We start from the raw sequence: 27,328 nt of genomic DNA on the forward strand, positions 1-27,328 counted from the left end.
TTATTTTACTTTTTGAAAAAAATGTACAAAAATGAATAAAAAAACATATGGGGAATGCCTTATGTGTGTGTGTGTATGTGTGTGCACGGGAGCGTCGGAGGAAAAATCGGTTTGGAGAATGCGCGAAAGGTCAGTTTGATGATGGGCGCAATTTGACTACAGAGGCCTGTAGTGGTTAACCAATAGTAGCATCTAACTTGAGAGAGCTTGAAGTAAAGGGCTAAGAAAAGCAGTCTCAAAAATTTGACTCGAAAAGAAGGACAAAAAGCGTCACTACGAGAGATCAGATTGGAGTGCTTTTTTTCTGCTGCCAGGCCGTTATATGCTAAGGTCAAAGCATCACTCCGCATTGCTGAACAATCAGGAAAAAAGTAAGTTTACTCTTTGTCATCTGGATTCTCGCTTTCATTCATTTCTGGATGAGCTCAGGTAAAGAACAAAATATATTCATGGTTGCTTAGTTAACCCAGCCAATGGGTGGTCCTGAATTGGTGATAAGTAGCAAAGGAGTATTATTTTGTTTGTGTTTTTTTCTTGATGTGTGGGTGTTTCGCTTCGGGAGAAGTTTTCTGGTGCTTCCCAATGCTTTTTTTTTGGGGGGGGGGGCTCCCACTTTAATTAATCTCAACTTAGTGCTATAGTAGCTTCCGTGAAGTACTATCACTGAGTAGCTGTTGCGTGTATCATTCAAGGGTTAGTGACAAGCGTTGGATTTATTTTGTGAAAACATTTTGTTGGTGAATGAAACTGTTTAGCTATTTAATTAACTGATTAGTGGCTTACCAATAGCTTTCTTCGTCATGCCTGGGGTTTTTCTTTGTTGCGATTTTTTTTGTAGGTGTGGTTTCTGAGACCACGTTCTCGCGTTGTGGTCTGTGCAGTGGTACTGCTTGTGTATGTACGATACATCTGTTGTTTTTCTATTTCTTATTTAATTCAATTTTCGATTGATAAAAAAGAAATGGAAAAGTTAAGCCCACTTGCATTCTTGAGTAGCTTGTACTTACCTTTTTTCAATGCACAGCAGTGTTGATGTTATATGATATTGTTATATTATTTTCTATGGTAAATTAAAATTTTAAATGTTTTATTGTACACAGCGTTTATGTAGTAAATTTTAATCATAGAATATTGAAAGGCTTAGTATTAAAAAAAAAAAAAAACATGTTCTTTCCACGGAGGTTACAGAGTTAAGATAGCTGTTATGTAGAAGGTATTCTACGAAACTTCTTCTGTACCGAGTATTATTTTAATAACGTTAACTTTTTGGCTCAGGTACTTTCTTCTCTTGTAATTTTATCTTATTGTCTTAAATAATTTCGTTAAATCTGGTTCTTAATTTTCTTTAGTTTTGTGTTAGATTATGTTTTATAAATTAATAACAATTAAAAAAATCATTTTTTTCAATGGTTCATTATTTGCTATATAATAGGCGAGTTTCAGGTTATTTTTAAATTATTTAATTGAATCAGGTAAGCATGAATAACGTATTAATCTTTATTGGATTATTTCTTTGGTTTAATAATTTAAAGAATTAATTTTTTAAATCACAAATAGTAATTTTTACTTCAAATGAAATATTAATTATTAATTATTCAATTTATAAAATTTTTAAATGTATTTGATTCTAATACAATTGGTATAAATCTATGATTAACTCTACAAATTTCTGAACATTGACCGTAAAATAATCCTGGACGATTTAAATTTATTCTAATTTGATTTAATCTTCCTGGGATTGCATCTACTTTCATTCCTAATATCAATTTTAATTTTATTAATTATACCATTTAATTTTAAATATGAAATAAAATCATTTAAATTTTATTTTTTAAATCAAATTCTATTTTGAAATTTTGTTGGATTATTTATAATTTTAACTTGAATTGGAGCCCGTCCAGTTGAAAATCCCTACATTTTTATTGGACAAATTTCATCAATTTTTTATTTTTTATATTTTTTTATATATTTTTATATCTTTAAAAATTCTAATTTATATTTAAATAAATAATTATTTAGTTGTTAAAACTATATGTTTTGAATACATATGTAAGAAATTAATTTTTTTAATAATTTAAAATTTTAATTAATAAAATAAATATTAAATAATTTAATCTTACAGGTAAATTACTTATTCAAGTAAAATATAATTAATTATTATATCGAAATCGAGGAAATGTTCCTCGAATTCAAATTACTAAAAATAAAATTATTGAATAAATTAAATAAAATTTTATTTTAAATAAATTTCCTCATATAAATATAAACATAAATAATATTATTATAAATATAATTATTCTGTATTCTGAAATGAAAATTAATGCAAACTTTTCTCTTATATATTCAATGTTAAATCCTGACACTAATTCCGATTCTTCTTTAGAAAAATTAAAAGGTGTTCGATTTATTTTTGCTAATAATCTAACAAAAAAAATTAATATTAATGGAAAATTAAAAAAAAAAATCAAGAATATTTTTGTAAATTTATTAAAATAATTAATTGAATTATTTCCCTTAATAATAAAATTGATAAAATTATTGAAATTATTCTTACTTTATAAGAAATAGTTTGAGCAATTCTTCACAATCCTCCTAACAATGAATAAATTCTATTTGATGATCAACCTCCAATTATTAAAGGATAAACTCTTGAACATATAAAACATAAAATAATTATTTAATTTATTTTACTTAAAATTATTATATTTAAATAAGGAATTAAATTTCATAAAATTAATATTAAAAACATACTTAATAAAGGACTAATAAAATAAAATAAGAAATAAGATTTGAAAATTAATGAAATTTCTTTGTTAAATAATTTAATTGCATCACTAAATGGTTGAAGTAATCCTATTTTTCCAACTTTATTTGGACCCTTTCGAATTTGAATATATCCTAAAACTTTACGTTCTAATAATGTAATAAAAGCTTCTCTAATTAAAACTATTAAAATTATATTTCATCTTCTAATAAAAAAATGTAAATTTATATATATATATATTTATATATATAATTATTACTTAAAAAAAATTTTTATTAATAAATTCTAAATTTATCACACTTATCTGTCAAAATAATTATTTTATTTTTAAATAAATTATTTATTAAAAAAATAAAGTCCTTTCGTACAAATATTTTTTAAAATTATAAAGATAGAATCCAATCTGGCTCACACCGATTGAAACTCAAATCATGTAAGATTTTAAAAGTCGAACAGACTTAATTTATTAATTTCTTCATTAATAAGTTATCTTAATTCAACATCAAGGTCGCAATCTTTTTTACCAATATGAACTTATATAAAAAATAACGCTGTTATTCCCAAGGTAATTTATTTGAATTATTATAATTAAATTTTTAAATATAATTTATTTATAATAAATTAATAAAAAATTTATTTAAATTTTTTTATATCCCCAATATAATATTCTTAATTTGTAGAAATTTTTATTTATAAATTATAAATTAATAATATAAAATTCGATGGGGTCTTCTCGTCTTTTATAAGTATTTAAAATTTTTTACATAAATATAAAATTTAATTATTCAATTTGATAAAGTTTTTATTTCATTTATTCTTTTATTCTAGACTTTATTAAAAAGCCAAATAATTATGCTACCTTAGTACAAAAATGCAGCTATTTAAAAAAAATTCATGGAGCAAAAATTATTTATTATTAATAATTCAATAAACTATGTTTTTATTAAACAGATAAATGATAATTATTGTCGAATTCATTAAATTTATTTTTAAATTTTAAAATTTTATAATTTAATTTTTACTAATTTAATCATTATTAATTTAATTTTTTTATCAAATGGAATAATTTTATAGATGTTTTAATAAAATTTAAATAATTTTAATGTAATAAATTTATTATTATAAATTATAAAAAAATAAAAATTTTTAATTTTTTAAAGTTAATTTATTTTTATAATTATTAAAATAATTTTTAAGCTTATCCCTAAAAATTTTTCTAAAAAAATTTATTTAAATTTTTTAAATAATTTAAATATTAATTTTGAACTAAATTGAATTTAATTATAAAATAATTAGATATCAATAATTATAAATAACATATGATTTTAATAAAATTATTTGAAATATTAATTTTCAATAATTTTTATATTTATTTAATTAAATTGTTTTCAAAAGAATAAAATTAATTATTTAATTTCAATTAACCCTGATACAAAAGGTAAAAAATAATAAATTTATAATTTATTTAACTAAACACATTTTCTTTCTAAATACTAAAAATATTAAATTATTTAATTTTTAAAAAATAAATTATCTACATATTTATTATTGATTGAAAAAAAATTAAAATTAAAAATCTTTAAAATTAATTTCATTTATTATTTTAAAATAATGTATTAAAAATAATTTTACTAGCGAAATAAATGTTATAAATTGAACTATATTTTTATTACTAAATACACTTCCCAGTATAATTACTTTGTTTCGACTTATTCTAAATAATTTTTAAAAGTGACGGGCAATTTGTACATATTTTAAATTAAATTAAAAAAAATTTTTTGTTTTTTACTTTGAAATTCAATTTCAAAATAATAATTTTAATAATTTGAATAAATTTAATTTAATGGATTTCATTTATGTTCTTATATATAATTACATATTGATTTATAATTTTATTTTATAGATATTTGAATTATTAAATTTTTAAAAAATAATTTTATTAGAAACATACATAAATTTTATAATATAAGTTGATTTTATTGTGGAATATTGAATTAAGTAACAAAATCCCCTAATAAATTACAATACCGTCATAATTTTAAATTTTTATTTTTTAAAAATTAATAAGTTATATAATTGTCTTTAAATAAAATAGTAGGGTATCTAATCTTCGTTTACATTATATTTTTATAATTATCTTTATTTAATTTAACAAAAATAATTTTTAATAAAAATTTTAAATTTTATCTTAAAATTTTTATTTAAATTATTCATAATAATTAATACTACATAAATTTATTTAAATAAATTTATTCATTTATATGCTTTGTATAACCGCAAATGCTGGCAAAAAGTAATTTCAGATTAATTTTATATCTATTTATTAACTTATTAATAATTAATAATTCTATATCTTAAGTTTATATAAATTATTTAAATTTACTTATATTATTAAATTTTATATATACAAATTAAAAACAATAAATTTTTAACTAAATTAAAATTTATAAAATTAAATTTTAATAATTTTCTTTTTTATGTAAAAAAAAAATTTCCAATAAACTAAAATTTATATTTTAAGAAATTATAAAAGATTATTGAAACACTTTATTCTAAAATAAATATTTAATTGATAAATTTTGATAAACAAAGAAATAATCCAATCAATGTATCCGTATAAAGTATTCTAAGGTAGGTACCGTTGGGGCAGGATTCTATCTAAAAAATATTATTAAACCAAGAAATTTTGAAGAGTATACTGCAAAATATTTATAATTCCTCTTACAAGGAATGCAATCAATGTATCCGTATAAAGTATTCTAAGGTAGGTACCGTTGGGGCAGGATTCTATCTAAAAAATATTATTAAACCAAGAAATTTTGAAGAGTGTACTGCAAAATATTGATAATTCCTCTTACAAGGTATGCAATTAATGTATCCGTATAAAGTATTCTAAGGTAGGTACCGTTGGGGCAGGATTTTATCTAAAAAATATTATTAAACCAAGAAATTTTGAAGAGTATACTGCAAAATATTGATATTTCCTCTTACAAGTTATGCAATCAATGTATCCGTATAAAGTTATTTAAGGTAGGTACCGTTAGGGCAGGATTCTATCTAAAAAATATAATTAAACCAAGAAATTTTGAAGAGTTTACTGCAAAATATTGATAATTTCTCTTACAAGGTATGCAATTAATGTATCTGTATAAAGTATTCTAAGGTAGGTACCGTTGGGGCAGGACTATATCTAAAAAATATTATTAAACCAAGAAATTTTGAAGAGTATACCGCAAAATATTGATAATTCCTCTTACAAGGTATGCAATCAATGTATCCGTATAAAGTATTTTAAGGTAGGTACCGTTGGGGCAGATTATTTCCTGTTCAATAAATATTAAATTGCAAATTCAAATAAATTATTTTTATAATAATTTAAATTTAAAGATATAAATAATTTAATATTTATATAATAAATTAGAAATTCAAATATTTTAATATCTTAATTAATATATAAAATAAAATAAATTATTGTCTTAAATTTTCAAAATTAAAATGTATTAAACAATTTTATATAAAATAATAATTAAATAAACTTTATCAATAAATTTACAATTTATTTGCTTTAATAAGCTACATTATTAATTAAAAATTAAATTTTAATAAAATTATTAACAATAATTGACCTCTATTTTGGTTTTAACTAATAATGAAATTAAATATTTGATAATTAAATATTTTATTTTATAAAAATTATCCTTCAATCAGGCTTTTCATTAAATTTTTAGATATTATTATTACTTTTCTATTCCTATAATTTTTTTTTCTAATTTTTCAATTTTTTATTCTAAGTCTTTTTTTTTATATGAATAGTAATAGAATTAAATTTGTTATGTTGTATTCTTTTCATTTATATATTTAATCAGATAAATATAGAAATTTTAATAAATCATTTTTTAATTCAATCATTTAATTTTTATTTATTCTCATTTTCGTTAATATTTATAGTCAATTTAAATTTTTTTAATAAAGAAATATTATTATTTTTAATAATAAGAATAATAATTGAAATAGGTCTCCCTCCTTTTCATATGTGGTATATCAAAATAAATAAATATTCAAATTAAATTTTTTTTTACTTAAATTCTTCAGTACAAAAATTTATTCCTTTAATAATTTTATTTATTTATAATAAAAAATTTTTTTTTAATAATTATAATCAATTTAATTTAAATTCCTTTAATAAGAATTAATAGATATTTTTTAAAAATTATTATATCTTTTTCTTTAATAATTCAAGTATTTTGAATTTTAATATTAATATTTTTAAATGAAAAAATTTGAATAATTTTCATTCTATTTTATAATTTTATTACTTTGAATATATATACATTTTTATATTCTTATTTTAAATTGTACTTTTGAAATAAGAAATATTGAATTTTCCAATTCTATATTCAATTTTTAATTATTAATAATTTTATCATTAGCAATAATCTCTCCTTATACTGGATTTCTTATTAAATGAATATTTATCAATAATTATTTTAATATAAGATCAATTAATTTATTATTATTTATAATAATAATTTCTTTACTCAATTAATTTTTTTATAGTCAAATCATTTATTCCTTTTCTATAATATATTTTTATTCAATAAATTTGAATTTCGAATTTATAAATTTTGAAATATTTAATATCAATAATTTAAATTTAATATTTTTATTAATATTAATATTTATTTTTACTAATGAAATTGTATAATAATTTTAAGTTAAATTAAACTTAAAACCTTTAAAGTTTTAAATATATTTATTAAACATAAATTTTATAAATTGATTAATAAATTTAAATAAATAAAAAAAAATTCATTTTTCCTAAATTTATTAAAATAAATAAAATTTAACTACATTGATTGCATACCTTGTAAGAGGAATTATTAATATTTTGCAGTATACTCTTCAAAATTTCTTGGTTTAATAATATTTTTTAGATAGAAATCAATTTAAAATTTATTAAAAATTTTGTAACTTCGAAAAATAAAATAATTTATATAAATAAATCTTAAATTTATTGCACTAATCTGCCATATTAAAAATTTAATTTAATTAGATAGAAATTTTTGGGATTTCATAAAAAAAATAAGACCTTGGAGGATAAGAAAATATTTAATCAATTGAATTATCAGAAATTTTTATAAATAAAATCAAACGTATTCTTATAAATCTTTCTAAGATAATGTAAAAAAATATTAATGTTCTCATTAATGAAATTAAAGATCCAATTGAAGAAATTATATTTCAACATACATATGAATCAGGATAATCTCTATATCGTCGTGGTATTCCACTTAAACCTAAAAAATGTTGGGGAAAAAAAGTTATATTTACTCCTAAGAATATTAAAAAAAATTGAATTTTTAATATTATTTTATTTAATAAAACTCCAAAAATCATTGGATATCAATAAATAAATCTTCCAAAAATTGCAAATACTGCTCCTATAGATAAAACATAATGAAAATGAGCTACTACATAATAAGTATCATGGAGAACAATATCAATAGAAGAATTAGAAAGTATAATTCCTGTTAATCCTCCTAAAGTGAATAAAAAAATAAACCCTAATAGTCATAAATTTGTAACATTTAATTTAAGTTTCATTCCATTCAATAATGCTTATCATCTAAAAATTTTAATTCCAGTAGGAATAGCAATAATTATTGTTGCAGAAGTAAAATATGCTCGTGTATCCACATCTATTCCAATAGTAAATATATGATGAGCTCAAACAATAAAACCTAGTAAACCAATCGAAATTATAGCATAAATTATTCCTATAATGCCAAATACTTTTTTTTTTATTCTTTCATTACAAATTATATGAGAAATTAAACCAAATCCTGGTAAAATTAAAATATAAACTTCTGGATGACCAAAAAATCAAAATAAATGTTGATATAATACTGGGTCTCCCCCTCCAACTGGATCAAAAAAAGAAGTATTAAGATTTCGATCAAATAATAATATAGTAATTGCTCCTGCTAAAACAGGAAGAGATAATAATAATAGAATTGCTGTTAATAATATTGCTCAAGCAAATAAAGGCAATATTTCTAATTTAAAAATTTTTATATTTAAAATTGTTAAAATAAAATTAATAGATTCTATAATAGATAAAGCTCCTGCAATATGTAAAGAAAAAATTGATAAATCTACGGATGGTCCTATATGTGATAAATTAGAAGATAAAGGAGGGTAAACAGTGCAACCTGTTCCTGTTCTAATAAATATTCTAGAAGTTAATAATATGATTCTTGGAGGAAGTAATCAAAATCTAATATTATTTATTCGAGGGAACGCTATATCAGGAATTCCTATAATTATAGGAATTAAATAATTTCCGAATCCTCCTATTATAACAGGTATAACAAAAAAAAAATTATAATAAATGCATGAGCTGTAACTAAAGAATTATGAATTTGATCATTTCCAATTAAAGATCCAGGGTTTTCCAATTCTAATCGAACTAAAATTCTTAATCTTGAACCTTTAATTCCAGATCATATTCCAAAAATAAAATATAGTATTCCAATATTTTTATGATAAGTAGAAGATATTCATGTTTTTATTTATTTATATAGTTTAAATTTTTAAAACATTATATTTTCAATATAATAATAAAATTAATTTTTATAAATATTTAAAAATATAAATATTTTCTTAATATTTTTATTATTAAATTTTAAGATAAACTATTTAAATTTAAATTATCATTATCAATAAAATGAATAATCTTATTATTATTATTAAATTTTTTATTAAACTATTAGAATAAATTTTAAAATTTATAAATTTTAAAATTTTAATAATTAAATTTTCAAAGATAAAATTAATTATTTCTTTATCAATAAAAAAATAATATTTTTTTATTATTTTCAACAAAAAAAAATTTAAATAAAAATTTAAATAATATAAAAAATATATTTTTCCGAAAAAAAATATTATAAAATTATTTTTAAGATGTTTAAATTTGAATACATTAAATCTTAAAATAATTGAAATCAGACATAAACATAAAATTTTAATTTTTTTAAATTTCAATAAATAAATTTCCTCAATATTAATAGAAATTATTATAAAAAAGTATTTCCCAAATATAATTAAATTAATTATTAAAATTATCATAGAGAAATTTATAACTTTATTCTCATTACAAATAAAGTAATTTATGAAATCTATTTTTTTATTTATTAAATAATAAATTAATCGAGTAGAGAACATAACTGTTAATATTGTTCTAATAATTAATATAAAATATAAAATTAAAAAAAAGTAATTTAAAAAATTTTTTTCTAAAATTAAATCTTTAGAATAAAATCCAGAAAAAAATGGCATACCACATAAGAAAAAATTAGAAATTATTATTTAATATTATAGTTATTGGTATTAAATTTATTAAATCTCCTCTAAATTGAATATCTTGATAATTATTTATTGAATGAATAATAATTCCTGAACATATAAATATCATTGATTTAAATATAGCATGAATAATTAAATGAAAATAAGCTTAAAGATAAAATTTTATTCCATAAATTACTAATATTAATCCTAATTGGGATAGAGTAGAATATGCAATAATTTTTTTTAAATCATACTCGAAATTTGCTGATAAACCAGCTATTGATATAGTGATTATTCCAGTAATAGTAATGTTAAATAACAATATTCTATTTTTATATAATAAATTATAAAATCGAATTAAAATATAAATTTCTTGCCGTTACTAAAGTAGATAAATGAACTTATATTGATACTGGAGTTGGAGCAGCTATAGCTGCTGAAAGTCAAGAAGAAAAAGAAAATTGAGCTCTTTTAGTAAAAGCTTGAATAATAACTAAAATTATTAATATTTTATTATTGAAATTTAAATTCATAAAATTTCAAGACCCATAAATTATTATTTATCTAATAGATAATATAATCATCATATCTCCAATGCGATTTATTAAAATTGTTAATATTCCAGAATTATAAGAATAAAAATTTTGATAATAAATTACTAAACAATAAGAAACTAACCCTAAACCATCTCATTCTAAAATTGAAGAAATTATATTTGGCCTACTAATTATTAACAATATAGAAATAATAAAAAAAAATACTAAATAAAAAAATCTAATATTGTATAAATCATGATTTATATATTTACAACAATGAAATATAATTATTGAAGAAATTAAAAATACAGTGAATAAAAAAAATATCGTAATTCAATTTATGTAAATTAATATATTTATTGATAGAGAATTTATAATTATTAAATCTCATTTAATAAATAAATTTAATTTTATAAATATAAATATGTGGCCAAAAAAAAATATTTATAATCATATTATAAAAAAATAAATTCCTTTCAAATGATATAAAATAATGTATTTAAAACAAATTTTGTAAAATTAATTCCGCAAATCAATATTTTTAATTAAATTATTTAAATTGATGAGAAAAATTAGTTTTTAAAATTAATAAATTTAAAGGTAAAAAATGAAAAATTAGTATTAAATACTCAACTATATTATTAGAATTAAATCTTATTAATTTATCATTTTATATTCCATGAAAACAATATGAAAATAAATAAATATTATAACATGCTCTAAAAAATATTCTTAAAATTAAAATTGATATAATTATTTTTCTTCATCTTAAAATAATTATAACGATTATGATTTCTCTAAATAAATTTAAAGAAATTGGTGAAGCTTTTTTATTTATACATAAAAAAAATCAAAATATGATTAATGATGGTATAAAATATACTATTTCTTTATTTATTATTATATTTCGACTTTTAGATCGTGAGTAAAAATAATTAACTAAAACAAATATTCTTGATGAACATAAGCCACGAGCAACTATTATTATTAACCCATCATAGTACCCTCAAATTTTTATCGAAAATAATCATATTAACATTATTCTTATATAAACAACAGATGAATAAGCAACAATAATTTTTATATCATAATGTCGAAGACATAAAAATCTTAAAAATAATATTCCAAAAAATCTTAAAATTATAATTAAATCATTAAAAATTAAAAAATTAATATCTATTATTACAATTATTCGATAGAATTTGTACCCTCCTAATTTTAATATGATTCCTGCTAAAATTATTGAACCAATAACAGGAGCTTCTACATAAGCTTTAGGTAATCAATTATGAAATGAAAATATAGGTAATTTTACTAAAAATGCTCTAAGCATTAAAAAATAGAAAATAACTATTAAAAATTTATTTAATAAAATAATTTCTGAAAATATAAAAAATCTTATTGAATTTGATATTTTTAAAAAAATAAATAATAAAATTAATAAAGGAAGAGAAAAAAATTATGTATAAAATAATATATATAAAGATGCTTTAAGTCGTTCAGGTTGATACCCCCAACCTATAATTAATAAAAAAGTAGGAATAAGACTAAGTTCAAATATAAAATAAAATATGAATAAACTAATAAATATAAATCTTATTAATAAAACTAATATTAAAATAATTAATAAAAATAAATAAATTAATATATTAAAATTTTTTTTCCTTACTATAATTACTAGCCTAAATGATAATAATGTTAATATAATTATTATAAATCTAGTTTTATCAATTATAGAATTAGAATAAATTATTATAAGATAATTAGTATAATTAAATATTAAAATATTAATAAATGAAAATATAAAAATTGGAATCCTTAAAAATAAATATATATATATATATATATAAATAAAATTATAAGTTTAAATTAATATAATTGAATAAATTTAAAATTTTATCATAAATTTATAAATAAAAATTTAAATCTATCTCTTTCTTTATTTCGAATTAATAATAATAATAAAGTTCAACCTAAAACTCTTTCACAAACAACAAAAATTAAATAAAATAATATTAAATATAAAAGATTTATTGTATTCACTATTAATTATAAAAATATCAATAATCTTAATATTAAAAATTCTAATCTTATTAAATTTAATATTAAATTTTTATATAGGCAAAAATATAGAAACAATGAAATAATTAATATAAAAATATATAAATGTTAGAATAAGAGTTTGTATAAAGCGCCATCTCTGCTATTATATATGTACTGTGCATACGCGAGCCCCGATGCTGCGCATCAGGCCAGCTCAGTTGATCGCTAGTCTCTAGCCAGTTAAGACTTAATTGAAAGAACAGTTTGTAAAGACGGTATTACGACAGTTTATATCTAAATAATAATAATTACGATTTCTCTACAAGTGTTTAGTGATTTTCCCTTCTTGTTATCCTTCCTGGCTTATTTCCCGAATCCTGAAGGCCTCGCGCAGTGAATTATAATCTCAGCAGGTTATGGGCCCAGCACGCTTCCACTGCGCGGGGCTTTTCTTTGTGATAAGGGACTTGAGCCGGGATTGACGCGTTTTTCTCTTTTCCATCTAGCAACTACTAATATGAGTGAAAGTGAAGAAAGCAACGTGCCAGTAAATGAGATTGGGTTCGAGGCAGAAGTGCCAGTAAATGAGATTGGGCTCGAAGCAGAAGTGCCAGTAAATGAGATCGGGGTCGAGGTAGAGGTGCGAGTGAACGACGGCGAGACGTCGGCCAACGACAGCGAGGTGGCCCCACCTGGGTTAGAAGGTGCGGCGGAAGGCGTGGAGGAGGCACGAGCTGTGTCACCGGAGACGAGGATACAAGGACAGGAGGGAAGAGGAAGGGTCATGAAGGACGCAGCATGCCAAGGTATTAGTGAGTCCTGTATTGTAATTGTGTTAAGGGGGCAGTTATTTTTCGTGCTTAAAATTCGTTGCCTATTGGCTGGGCCTAGCCCTGGAAGAGGAGGTGAGCGAGCGCACGGACGGATTGGCGGCGCTGTCCGTGGTTGCTGTCGCGGGCGGCCGAGGCGCCGGGTTGGGGCTGGGGACGCCTGGTCACACCTGTGTGCCAGAACGCCGTCACCGTGGCGCAATCATGGCGGTCGGCTCGTTTCTTTCCTCTCTGTAGTCCCGTAGTGCGCGCGCATGTGTTGTGTTCACATATGTGTGTGCATGTACGAGCAGCTCATGCGCCATCTTTTCTTCCTTTAATTACATCCCGGCGTGCCGGACTGTATGTGTTCTACGGTTTACGTGTGCGTGGGGAAGGGGCGGCCCAACCTGCCTGCTCTTCGCGCGCAAAGTGGTAACGTGTGCAGTGTGCATGAACAACTGTGTCTCGTTGTTTACGCACGCTTGTACATTTCCAGTTGAATCCCTTCTTGGAAATAAACAGGTAAACTTACGTAATGACGACTTTATTTTAGATGAAGATGTGATCGACGCGTATATGCGATTTTTCCAACTCGGTGTGGATATTTGCGGAGAAGATCTCGTAAGAGATTTATCTGTGAGATTAGAAGACGGATTAATTCTATTCGCAAATAAGAAAGAATCGATCGCAGCCATCTCAAAGGGTAACTTTAAGCCCTCAGAGTTTGACAAAATATCGCGAACAATTAGAAACTCTGGCGGCGTTGTATCCCTGTCTGCAAAAAGGACTGAAAATTCGCAAGTCCCAAAATTTTTGGACGCGCTTGATTTCTCGCCCGGATATTCAAAGAAAGCACTGTTTAAAACGACGGAACTGCAAAAGACTGAACTTCTGACTGATAAAAGGACGGACGATGAGAGTTTTGACGAAATGCATTTCGGAAATTATCGTGACAGAGTTCCAAAAGAGAAATCAACGAGTTCAACTATCTCGGGAAAGCCGAAAATAATAAAAAATGAAAACGTTCATTTTAAATACGACAGAGAAAAAGATAAACTGGTCACTCAAAGACAAGTTATCAATAACTACTCAAGACAGGCACTTGATAAAAATGAACTTTTAGTTAGAAGGAGTGCGGCCGCGGAAGAAAGGGACAGCCTGAGACGTCGGATTGGCTGGCTTGAAGAACGGCAGAGGGCGGAGCACCAGAGTGCTGTACAGACCACGACTGAGGCCGTTGCCCGTATAAGGGCCCTAGAAGAGGCAGTGGCGACAATGTCCAGGTTGTCCGAACGACTGGAACAATTTATGACAGCTCAAGAGGTAGGTCAATCAAATTTTGCAGTAGACGCGCTAAACTCTACTGCAATACCTTCACCAAATCAAAATCTCAATAAGTTATGGTCCGAGCATGTAAATCGTAAACACAAAATTGATTCACTCTTGGAAAGAACCCTAAATCGAGTACTGCATGACAGAACGACTGATCTTGATCGGAGTGAAAGGTTCCAACTCGAACTGTTAAACAAGGACTCACCGTCCCGTTATGATTATAAATTAACCCCTAAAACAAAGATAGAATTGTTTCTCGATAAATTATTTTCAGAATTAAAAATTAAAAAACTACTGTACGTCTTGGATGATACCGTTGAGTTTCCCACATTTCTGTCTGCCAAAGAATTAGATGATCACAAAGAAAGGGTACGACATGTTATAATCAATCACATTGATGACTTTTACCATCTAAAGACTGCTCATTATTCCGATCCCAAAGAACTACTAAATAAATTGAAAGAAATCAAAAGAAACGAGTCAAACTTATCGTCAAATGAAATCAGACGAAAACTGTATACTTTTCGGTATTTCCCAAATAAAATGACAGGGTCTGACTTCGTTGATAAATTTGAAGAGCTTCTCAGAAGCTACGAAAATTTACAGGGAAAACAACCCTTGTCAGAAGAAGAAATACGTGACGCATTCTACAATGCCGTCGTGAATAACGTAGCGCAGATTGAAACCCTCGACGCTGTGATTGAAGATGCGCAAGGAAAAAGGATGACTTATGACCGTTTGAAATCTTTCTTTTTAAAGACAGAGTCGAGACGACAGAGGACCGGAGCTGCTGGGGGAACTGCGCCTGCAACAGCGCTACGGGTGCACCAGCCCAACTCAACCCACGATAACGAACGGTGTTATCGGTGCGATGACTACGGGCACCACTCCTATAACTGCCCAGTCGACGCAGGAATGAGAAAGTGCTACTCCTGCGGAAGGCTTCAACGGAACCTCATGGAGCATAAGAAAAATTACAGGGGTGCCAAATCAGGTGAGAAGAAAAATTTAAATTGGGATTTCAAAAGACGGGAAAACAAAGACGGACAAGGATCTAAAAATTCGACAAATAAAAGGGGAAAAAGGGAGCATGACAGTGAAAAGAACAACCAAAACAAAAGACAGAAAAGGGACAGTGATAAAACTAGTAAAAATGAAAGTAAAACAAAAAGAAAGAGTGGAAACACAAATGACAAGAAAGGTAAGACTGTTTTTAAGCAAAGCGACATCGCCTCTTCGCTGTTTTCAAGTTCTGCAAATAAATTAAAGACCGACAACTACAATCTAGTTAAATTCATCGCTGACTCAGGAGCAACCGACCACTTGGTTAACTCTCGGCTAGTATTTAAGAGCTTAAATTGTGATAAAACAAGCAAAATTAAGTGCGCGAATAGTAATCCTCTGGCAGACTTGAAAACGGAGGGAGAAGGCACCATCGTCGGTAAAAATAATAACCATGAGCTGACACTAAATAATGTGATCTGCTCTGAATCCTTGTCGGAAAACTTACTTTCTTTGAGAAAATTTGTGGATTCAGGCCTGGCCATATACCTCGATAATAACAAAATTGATATATTTGACCCGACTTCGAACGAGTCATTCATCACAGGAGTCTATCAACAGCCATACTGGCTTGTTGAATTAAATGTTCACAATAAAGATAAAAACAAATTTCACAGAAAATATGCATATCTAGTGACGAATGGCTCGGGTGAATGTCGGTATAATACACGAAACAAAGCTATAACAAAAGACAGTGAACAAGACAGAGACTTAAGTAAAAATGTCGAGCAAGAGGAAGCTATTGGAAATCCGTTGGCACTACATCCCATAGGATCTTGCTTTGATAACTCAGTCAATGACCGTAAGCTTCTGAATCCTAATAAAATAAGCGTGTACAATACACCCATTAATGACAGCTATAGAACTCTTGAAAAAACAAGCCCCATCAACGAGGCCATCCTATGGCACGTGAGATTAGGGCATGCTTCCCTCGCTTATCTAAAGGCATTTCAGAAGAAATTTCCAAATTGCAAAGATCTGAAGAAAGTTATATTTGATGACAGTATAGCTAATTGTGATGTATGCTCCAAGGCAAAGTTCAACAAACTTCCGGCTAAGACAGTTAGAGTGAGATCCACCGCTCCCCTCCAAATTATTCATTCGGATACCATGGGTCCCATAAGTCCAACTTCATACCCCAAACGCTACAAGTTTGTGTCAGTGTTTGTGGATGATTACTCAAGAATGGCCATGGCATATCCAATGAAAGCTAAAAGTGATACAGGGATTTGCCTGGAAAATTTTGTCCGGAGCGCCAGAAACATCTTGGGGTATGACGCCAAGTTCTGCTATCTTAGGTCTGACCAAGGTACGGAATTCACTGGTGGCCATACCCAAGAGGTCTTAAAGGAACTGGGGGCCGAACTGCAGCTAGCCAGTCCGGATACACCGGAGCACAACGGGACGGCAGAACGATTTAACCAAACAATCGCAAAGAAGACAAGAGTCTACATGTTCGACTTCGGTCTCCCAGAAAACATGTGGGACTTGGCTCTAAGTGCAGCAGTTTATGCTTACAACCGAACACCTCACAGGTCGAATGGAATGGAAATTCCGTTGGTAAAATTTGCGCCGCATAAGAATCTCAATATCGAACAACTGAAACGGTTTGGGTGCTTGGGATACATGAAGATTCAAAGAAATTCCGGCCCGAAGTTCAGTCCGTTAGCTCAACGAATTGTTCTAGTGGGATACACAATCACAGGATTTATCCTGATGAAACCTGAAGACGGAAAATTTTATGAAAGCAAAGATGTGAGATTCAATGAACGACTGGTATACAAAGACAGATACCTGAAAAACGATATAGTGAATTGGGAATTAGTTACAACGACAGTTGATAACGACTGCTGGCTCCTGAAGTTCGACGAAAAGACGGAAGAAAGCACAAAAACGAAGGGAGAAATCGTCAAACGAAAGAGAGGACGACCGCCGAAAACATCTGGTTCAGGAAATACGGAAGAGCTCTTACCAGCGAAACGACAGAAGATAATATATGACACTAGTTTCACAGGACTGCAGGTGCCCCATGATTCAAATAATCAAATCAGATTTGGACAGGAAAATTTTAACGAAGAAGACTGCTCTGTGGATCAAAATCAGGATGAAGTATATCATGCATTGTTAGCAGAAATTTACAAAGATCCAACCAACTACCAAGATGCTCTGAAGAGCAAAAACAGCACAGAATGGCGGAAAGCAATAGAAGAGGAACTGAAGTCGATGAATGACAACTTTGTTTGGAAAATTGTAAATAAACCAATGAGTGATAGCAAAGGCAGAAAACCAAATATAATTGACTCCCGGTGGGTCCTGAAAAGGAAAGAAGACAACTCTGGAAACACAAAATATAGAGCCAGGTTAGTGATCCGTGGATTTAAAGACAGAAACCAATATGATCTGATGGAAACTTATGCTCCAGTCTCAAGACTAGCAGTGATTCGAGTCTTACTGGCAGTCATAAACAAATATAACTTGGAAACACGACAGCTTGATGTAAAGACTGCTTTCTTGAATGGTACATTGAATGATGATATATACATGGAAATACCTGATGGTGTTCCGTGTGCCCAAGAGTTGAGAAAAACCAAAGTGTGCAAGTTGGAAAGATCCCTGTACGGTCTTAAAATTAGTCCCAAACGCTGGTATGAGAGGTTTTCAGAGACTGCTACAAAAATAGGACTCCAGGAACACCCAAGTGAGCCCTGCCTTTTCATATGGAGATGTGAAAGCAAATTTCTATTTTTGATTCTGTATGTGGATGATATGCTGATGGCAAGCAACGATGTCGATAAACTTACAGAAGTGAGTGATAAGCTTAAAGCCGAATTCGAAATGACAGATCTAGGGGAAGCAAATAATTTCCTGGGAATACAAATCGACAGAGACAGAAGAAATCAAATCATTCGTTTAACACAGGACAAATATACGAACAAAATACTGCAGAGGTTTGGTTTCGACAATGCACGACAGTGCAGGACACCTATGGTGACGAGACAAGTCATAAATCAGCAACGAAGAGACAGAGAAGAATCTGGAAACGAAGAAGAGCAAAGTGTGAATAGGCCAGAAGATTTCCCATATCGAGAAGCAGTCGGCAGTTTGCTGTACTTAGCAAACACTGTTCGACCTGATATTTCTTATGCAGTGAACGTATTAAGTAGACATCAGATCAATCCTACAGAAGAAGATAGACAAATGGTCAAGAGAGTTTTCCGTTACCTCAATGGAACTAGAAAGAAAGGACTGACTTTTAAAGGAAGCACAGAAATCATGACGGCTTATTCAGACGCAAGTTTCGCAGACTGCAAAGATTCGCATACGACGAGTGGATACGTCATACAACTATTTGGCGACTCTGTATCTTGGAGAACGCATAAACAAACTTACGTCTCGTTGTCAACCTGCCAAGCTGAATATATAGCTATGAGTGAGGCATGTCAAGAACTCATGGCTCTAAGAAACACCTTAACAGCAGTGCTAAATATCTCACTCTATCCTATGACTGTGTGGTGTGACAATAAAGCAGCCGAAGCCAGCGCCAAGTCTTATGGAGGAACTAAACTCAGACACATGTCATCAGTGCGAGAACATTATGTGAAAGAATGTGCTAAATATGGGTTCATAGAAATCAAGTGGATTGCCTCTAAAGAACAGATTGCCGACATTTTTACTAAAGCTTTACCGATTGAATTGCATGAGAAAATGACTGCAAAATTACTAAATGACTGTTAGAACTACATGACAGTGAATCTCGTTTAATCAAAAGAATCTAATCCTTATGGTTTGAATTCTGTTTTAGGTAACAACAATCAGTGAGCAGACTTCAAAGACCCGAAAAACAGCGAGATTAAGGCTGACCCATTGATACATTTTATTTATTACTTCTATATTACTTATTTCTTATAACCGTTCAGAGATAGGCGCTCCATTAAACTGAAGGGAGTGTTAGAATAAGAGTTTGTATAAAGCGCCATCTCTGCTATTATATATGTACTGTGCATACGCGAGCCCCGATGCTGCGCATCAGGCCAGCTCAGTTGATCGCTAGTCTCTAGCCAGTTAAGACTTAATTAAAAGAACAGTTTGTAAAGACGGTATTACGACAGTTTATATCTAAATAATAATAATTACGATTTCTCTACAAGTGTTTAGTGATTTTCCCTTCTTGTTATCCTTCCTGGCTTATTTCCCGAATCCTGAAGGCCTCGCGCAGTGAATTATAATCTCAACAATAAATAATAATTTTAAAAAATAATTTAAAAAAAAATAAATTTATAATTAATCTTCAAAATTAATATTTAAAGAATAAACTTTTTTTAAATAATCATTTATTTAAATAAAATATTAATTTTGTAAATTAAATCTATAAATTTCAATTTTATATAATTATATAACAATAAAATTTTTAATCAATACATTTATAATAAATTTATTTTTATCACCTTTAATTTTAATAATTATTAATTCTTTACCTTCTTATTATAAAATATTTCATCTTATAATTTTAAGATCAATTCTTTTATTGTACAATATAATATGTTTATTAAATTTATCAATTTTTAATAGAAATAATTGATGATCATACATTAAATTGTAATTATTGTAGGAGGAATGATAATTTTATTCTTATATTTTACTAGATTTATTAATAATATAATTACTTCAATAAAGAAATTTTTTTTTTTTAAATTTTATTATTAAATCAATAATTATATTTTTATTATTTATTATTATAATTTTGAATGTTAATAAATTTTCAATTAGGTACAATAATTTTAATTAAATTTTTAGAATATTTTTATTAAATAAATTAAATTTAATTAATATAAATTCAATATTATATATATATATATTACTATATAATATAAATTTAAATTTATTAATTTCTATAATTTACATTTTAATTGTTTGAAGATAAATTGTAAAATTAATTATTTTAAATAAATTTACTTTACGTAAGATGAATTGAATAAAAAAATCAATTTTAAAGTCAAATGAATTATTAAGAATTAATAATTCAATAATTGTAATTTTACCTACTCCTTTAAATATTTCTATAATATGAAATTTTGGTTCGTTATTAGGAATTTGCTCGATCATTCAATTAATTACAGGATTATAAAAAATAAAAATACCTACCTTAGAATACTCTATACGGATACATTGATTGCATACCTTGTAGGAGGAATTATCAATATTTTGCAGTATACTCTTCAAAATTTCTTGATTTAATAATATTTTTTAAATAGAATCCTGCCCCAACGGTACCAACCTTAGAATACTTTATACGTATACATTGATTGCATACCTTGTAAGAGGAATTATCAATATTTTGCAGTATACTCTCCAAAATTTCTTGGTTTGATAATATTTTTTAGATAGAATCCTGCCCCAACGGTACCTACCTTAGAATACTTTATACAGATACATTGATTAAATACCTTGTAAGAGGCATTATCAATATTTTGCAGTATACTCTTCAAAATTTCTTAGTTTAATAATATTTTTTAGATAGAATCCTGCCCCAACGGTACCTACCTTAGAATACTTTATACGGATACATTGATTGCATACCTTGTAAGAGGAATTATCAATATTTTGCAGTATACTCTCCAAAATTTCTTGGTTTAATAACATTTTTTAGATATAATCCTGCCTCAACGGTATCTACCTTAGAATACTTCATACGGATACATTAATTGCATACCTTGTAAGAGGAATTATCAATATTTTGCAGTATACTCTTCAAAATTTCTTGGTTTAATAATGTTTTTTAGATAGAATCCTGCCCCAACGGTATTTACTTTTTAATATTTTATGAGAGTATATTGATAAATATATCATATAAAAATTATTTATAATTTATTATTTATTTATTTAATAAATTTATTCATAAATTTAAAAATATTTATATAATATAATAATAAACATTTTTTTTTAAATATAAATAATAAATTCAATTCAAATAATATTATTATTTTCAAAAATTTATTAAATATTATTAATTTAATTTTTAAAATGAAATTTTATAAATTTTAACTAATTTAGTTAAATTACTATTAATTTTTTTTTTTTAAATCTGAGTTCATGTTTTTACGTTAAATAGTATACATATATATATATATAATTTTATTAATTATAAAATATTTAATTATTGAGAACACATATATAATTAAAAATAAATTATTCAAATGTTTAATATAATAATAATTAAATATGTATTTGTTAAAAAAAAAAATTTATTAATATAAAAAATTTATAATATATGAAAATCTTAAATTTTATATATTATTATTCTTTATATTTTAATTATTCAATTAATATTAATAAATTTGTTATTATTAATATTATTATTATTATTATTATTATTATTATATAATATATATATATATATATATATATATATATATATATATATATATATATATATATGTCTCATTCTCATGAGACCAGAGAGCTTTGACTGGCAGATGCTAAAGAGCAGATCTTTCATGTACAGGCACCGTAACCACAGACCTGGCTACCATGTTTAATAAATGTACTAGGAGGTAGTTAGATCAATAATGTTACATTTGTTAACGCTTAAATTAATTTATTTGCTAACAGAAATAAAGATTAATGAAGATTACAAAATTTCTCCTTTCATTGTACCGAGAGAGCGTTCGTGCAGGGCAACGGCCGTGTTCTGTCTGCTCTAACTGTATTACTATACAAAGTACATATACATATTATCTTGCACTCATAGTGCTTACGCCACATAATAGAAATCTCTAGTCACTTACATAAAAATAAGCTTACTCAAACTTTAACGTAGACTATTTGAGGAATTAGACTACATGGTTTGGGTTTGTATCTCCTACTTGTGAAGAAAAATTCCATTGTGGTGATACAATAGTATATTACGCACCTAGTGAGTGAGATTAAAAATGTCGCAGATTTTATGTGAAAGCCAAGAGCGGATAACATAAAATCTAGGACATTCCTTAACCTAGTGATTTTGTATAGCTCAATATCAAATTTTTACATTAGAATTTGAGCTCAAAAACGTCTTACATCAATTATTAACTGAAATTTCTTATTTAATAAGAATATATTTGAATGAAAAGAGAAGATTTGTTGTAATTTGTGGACTAATAACAAATTTACCTTTGCCTAACTCCACATTTTCGTAAAAATTATTTATTTTATAATTCATGTAGATTTTCAGTGAATAAAGTAATATCTGAAATATATTGATCTCATAACTTCAAGAAAATAGAAATTAGTTAAGTAATTTGTATATAAATAACGTTTGTTGTTGAATCTTGTTTTTATTTTAAGTATATTATATACATGTTTATATATAAATTTTGTACTTAAAACAACAAAGATACACGTGTTGTTATTAGTATATAATAAAAAAAATTAAGTATTGATTACTCGTTATCAAATTGGTACAGACATAATCAAAAATTTTTTTTTTTTAAAGATATTCAACATTATAAGGCTATACATACATTAATTATGCTTACCTAATTTAATTAAATAATTTAAAAATAACCTGAAACTCACCTATTGTATAGCAAATAATGAACCATTAAAAAAAATGATTTTTTTAATTGTTATTAATTTATAAAACATAATCTAACACAAAACTAAAGAAAATTAAGAACCAGATTTAACGAAATTATTTAAGACAATAAGATAAAATTACAAGAAAAGAAAGTACCTGAGCCAAAAAGTTAACGTTATTAAAATAATACTCGGTACAGAAGAAGTTTCGTAGAATACCTTCTACATAACAGCTATCCTAACTCTGTAACCTCCGTGGAAAGAACATGTTTTTTTTTTTTTAATACTAAGCCTTCCAATATTCTATAATTGAAATTTACTACATACACGCTGTGTACAATAAAACATTTAAAAATTTTATTTACCATAGAAAATAATAAAACAAAATCATATAACATCAACACTGCTGTGCATTAAAAAAAGGTAAGTACAAGCTACTCAAGAATGCAATTGGGCTTAACTTTTCCATTTCTTTTTTATCAATCAAAAATTGAATTAAATAAGAAATAGAAAAACAACAGATGTATCGTACACACACAAGCAGTACCACTGCACAGACCGCAACGCGAGAACGTGGTCTCAGAAACCACACCCACAAAAAAAATCGCAACAAAGAAAAACCCCAGGGATGACGAAGAAAGCTATTGATAAGCCACTAATCAGTTGATTAAATAGCTAAAGAGTTTTATTCACCAACAAAATGTTTTTACAAAATTAATCCAACGCTTGTCACTAACCCTTGAATGATACACGCAACAGCTACTCAGTGATAGTACTTCACGGGAGCTACTATAGCACTAAGTTGAGATTAATTAAAGTGGGAGCCCCCCCCCCCAAAAAAAAGCATTGGGAAGCACCCATTGGGAAGCACCAGAAAACTTCTCCCGGAGCGAAACACCCACACATCAGGAAAAAAACACAAACAAAATAATACTCCTTTGCTACTTATCACCAATTCAGGACCACCCATTGGTTGGGTTAACTAGGCAACCATGAATATTTTTCGTTCTTTACCTGAGCTCATCCAGAAATAAATGAGAGCGAGAATCCAGATGACAAAGAGTAAACTTACTTTTTTCCTGATTGCTCAGCAATGCGGAGTGATGCTTTGACCTTAGCATATGACGGCCTGGCAGCAGGAAAAAAGCACTCCACTCTGATCTCTCGTAGTGACGCTTTTTGTCCTTCTTTTTGAGTCAAATTTTTGAGACTGCTTTTCTTAGCCCTTTACTTCGAGCTCTCTCAAGTTAGATCCTACTATTGGTTAACCACTACAGGCCACTGTAGTCAGTTTGCGCCCATCATCAAACTGACCTTTCGCGCATTCTCTAAACCGATTTTTCCTCCGACGCTCCCGTGCACACACATACACACACACACATAAGGCATTCCCCATATGTTTTTTTATTCATTTTTGTACATTTTTTTCAAAAAGTAAAATAAAATTTCCATAAGATACTGAGTAAGATAAAAAATAACTAAGCAACCATGAAAAATTGTAAATCTGAAATCATTGGCCCATACCCAACTTTCAAAGATAAGGACACTGCCCTAAGAGCTTTAAGAGGTGTTACTAGGTGTATATAAATCTATTTTGTTTAAAGGTGTTTCCGTTTTTTATTTTGGGATTCAGATATAATACAGACCAGTTTTTGATTTGCAGAAATCATTGGATACGCAGTGATTAAGTTTTTTCTTAATATTTGGTACTGTAGCTTAATTTTTTACAAGAAAATTAAGCAAAACTTACTTGTCATGCCATTTAATTTTAAGGTGTAAGATCAAGCTATAGCCTCAAACGAAAATATACGCAATTGGTGTAGATCTGATACACTTGGAATCTAAAAGTGGACCTAAGATGTGACTTAGGATTTAAAAATACAAGATGACCACAATAACAAACAAAAAAATAATAACAAAAAAATTACAATGTAACTTTTGAAACATGTCATAAGAAGTGTATTATAAAGAAAATGGGTTGCATTTCATGTGATCTACCACAGAAGTAAGAACTTAAAAAATAATTTTAGTATACATGAATTAACAATAAAACAAGAGTTCGTGTATAAAAATGTAAGAGATTTAAGGTTATGGATGTTTCTTTACATGTTTAATAATCAGTTTGTCTAAAAAGTGTAAGGTTTTTGTAGTTGCCGTAAAGATCCAGTATTGCATTAAGTATACCGATATAATGTTCAGTTTATATAATACTACGTAAGAAGTTATATTTTTATAAAATTATATGGCAGATAATATAATTATAAATATAAATATACCTTCTATTAAACGATAGTTTGTACAAAGGTGGTGCAATCATCGTTGGAATAAGTATACATACGTTAGTTTAGTGTAGTTTTAATAAACATTTCAATATCTTATAACTAAACAATCATAAACAATATATTATGCCACAATACAATATAAACAATATGAATGCTAGCCAGTACAGGACCGAGCACTTTCATCGAATCTTCTAATGGTTTCTAAACAACTTCCTAAGAAAATAAGAAATACCTTTAAAAAATAGCAGATCGCTTAACTGTACTATTTTTCACATGTTTAATTTAAAAAATTTGCAGTTTAACATGTAACCTTATGAAAAAATCACTCACAATTGCATTTGTAAGATTTGCATAAGCCTCCCAATTTTTGTTTGTATGAAATATTACTTTTACATAAACCTATTTCGTTTTTAAACAGATATATAATTTTTTTTTTATAACACAAACAATTTCCAGTATTGCTGTATATATATGCGCTCCTCAAACCTCTCTGAATTTCAAGCTAATTTTTCCCCCACTAACTATGTTATAAACGTCTTTAAGTCAAAATATCAATTCAATCTTAAATAAAAAATTGTAAGAGAAGAAAACGTAATTAAAGTCAGTTACTGCATTTATTCAGTACGGAAAATTTTTTTTTTTGAAGTATAAAAAATCGTAAAAAATCGCATATACAACAACTTATTAATTTTCAAAGTAACAAATTGATTATCAGTAAACAAATGCTTATGAATACATACAAAAGCTGATCTGCTAATATGTACTTATTTTGAAATTAAAAAAAAAAACTTGTACCAAAAAAATGAATACCCTTAAATAAACAAGTTATTTATTTATTATGGAACCAAACCAAATTAATTAATACACAGTAAACATTTTCATTAGTAATAAGTTACAAACTGTAAGATAACATGAAGTAATTGATTTTCAATGTCAGGCTTGCTCGTAGTAGAGTTGGTATGGGCCTCGGTCAGTATGCAAGAGGTGAAGACGTCAAGGGGCTCAAATTTTTCTGGGAACTGCTTTTTTTCACTTTTTTTTTTTTTTAGAAATTGGTTAAAAGAAAAATTGAAAAAACATGCTGTAGTGTGGTGTAGTGTAGGAGGGACTAGAAGTACCTCAAGATGGGTAGGGCAAAGTGGGAGAATCATGAGAAATCTACACATCCGTTATACTTTTACTCAAAGTCATCAATCTAAAATCGTTGATTTACTCTGTAGGGCAGAACGTGCCTATAAAAGTATAACTTCAAAAACTGTGATCTTGTCGATCAACTACCTTCTATTTTATATATTTAACAACACTGCAACAACAGTACCTTAAATTGAAACTGAGTATGATACCAAGCTAACGATTTATCGAACTCTAAAGCAATTTCAGGGCTGGCAAGATATGTAATACCTCTTCTGTGATTCGAAATCAAATTCTTAAATTATTATTTTAGCTTAGAAATGTTTCACATCTATTAACAATTTAGTTCATGGAACTGTAACATTAATTTAATATGGTTATTATCAAATTCAAAGAAAAGCATTCTTTTGATATGTGGACTAATAATGAATATATCTTTGCCAAATTTCATATTATCTCAAAAAT

General features: G+C 26.6%; 1 protein-coding gene across 3 annotated transcripts in view; it reads left to right on the forward strand.

Annotated features, from left to right (window-relative positions):
- Mccc2 (methylcrotonyl-CoA carboxylase subunit 2) overlaps nucleotides 1-27,328 on the forward strand; it is a 702,143-nt gene that overhangs the window by 74,526 nt on the left and 600,289 nt on the right. The window lies entirely within an intron of this gene.

Source organism: Copidosoma floridanum, unplaced genomic scaffold (genome assembly GCF_036245765.1).
Source record: "Copidosoma floridanum isolate Cflo_tuat_1 unplaced genomic scaffold, Cflo_Japanese_pri ptg000026l, whole genome shotgun sequence".
Classification (NCBI taxonomy): domain Eukaryota; kingdom Metazoa; phylum Arthropoda; class Insecta; order Hymenoptera; family Encyrtidae; genus Copidosoma; species Copidosoma floridanum.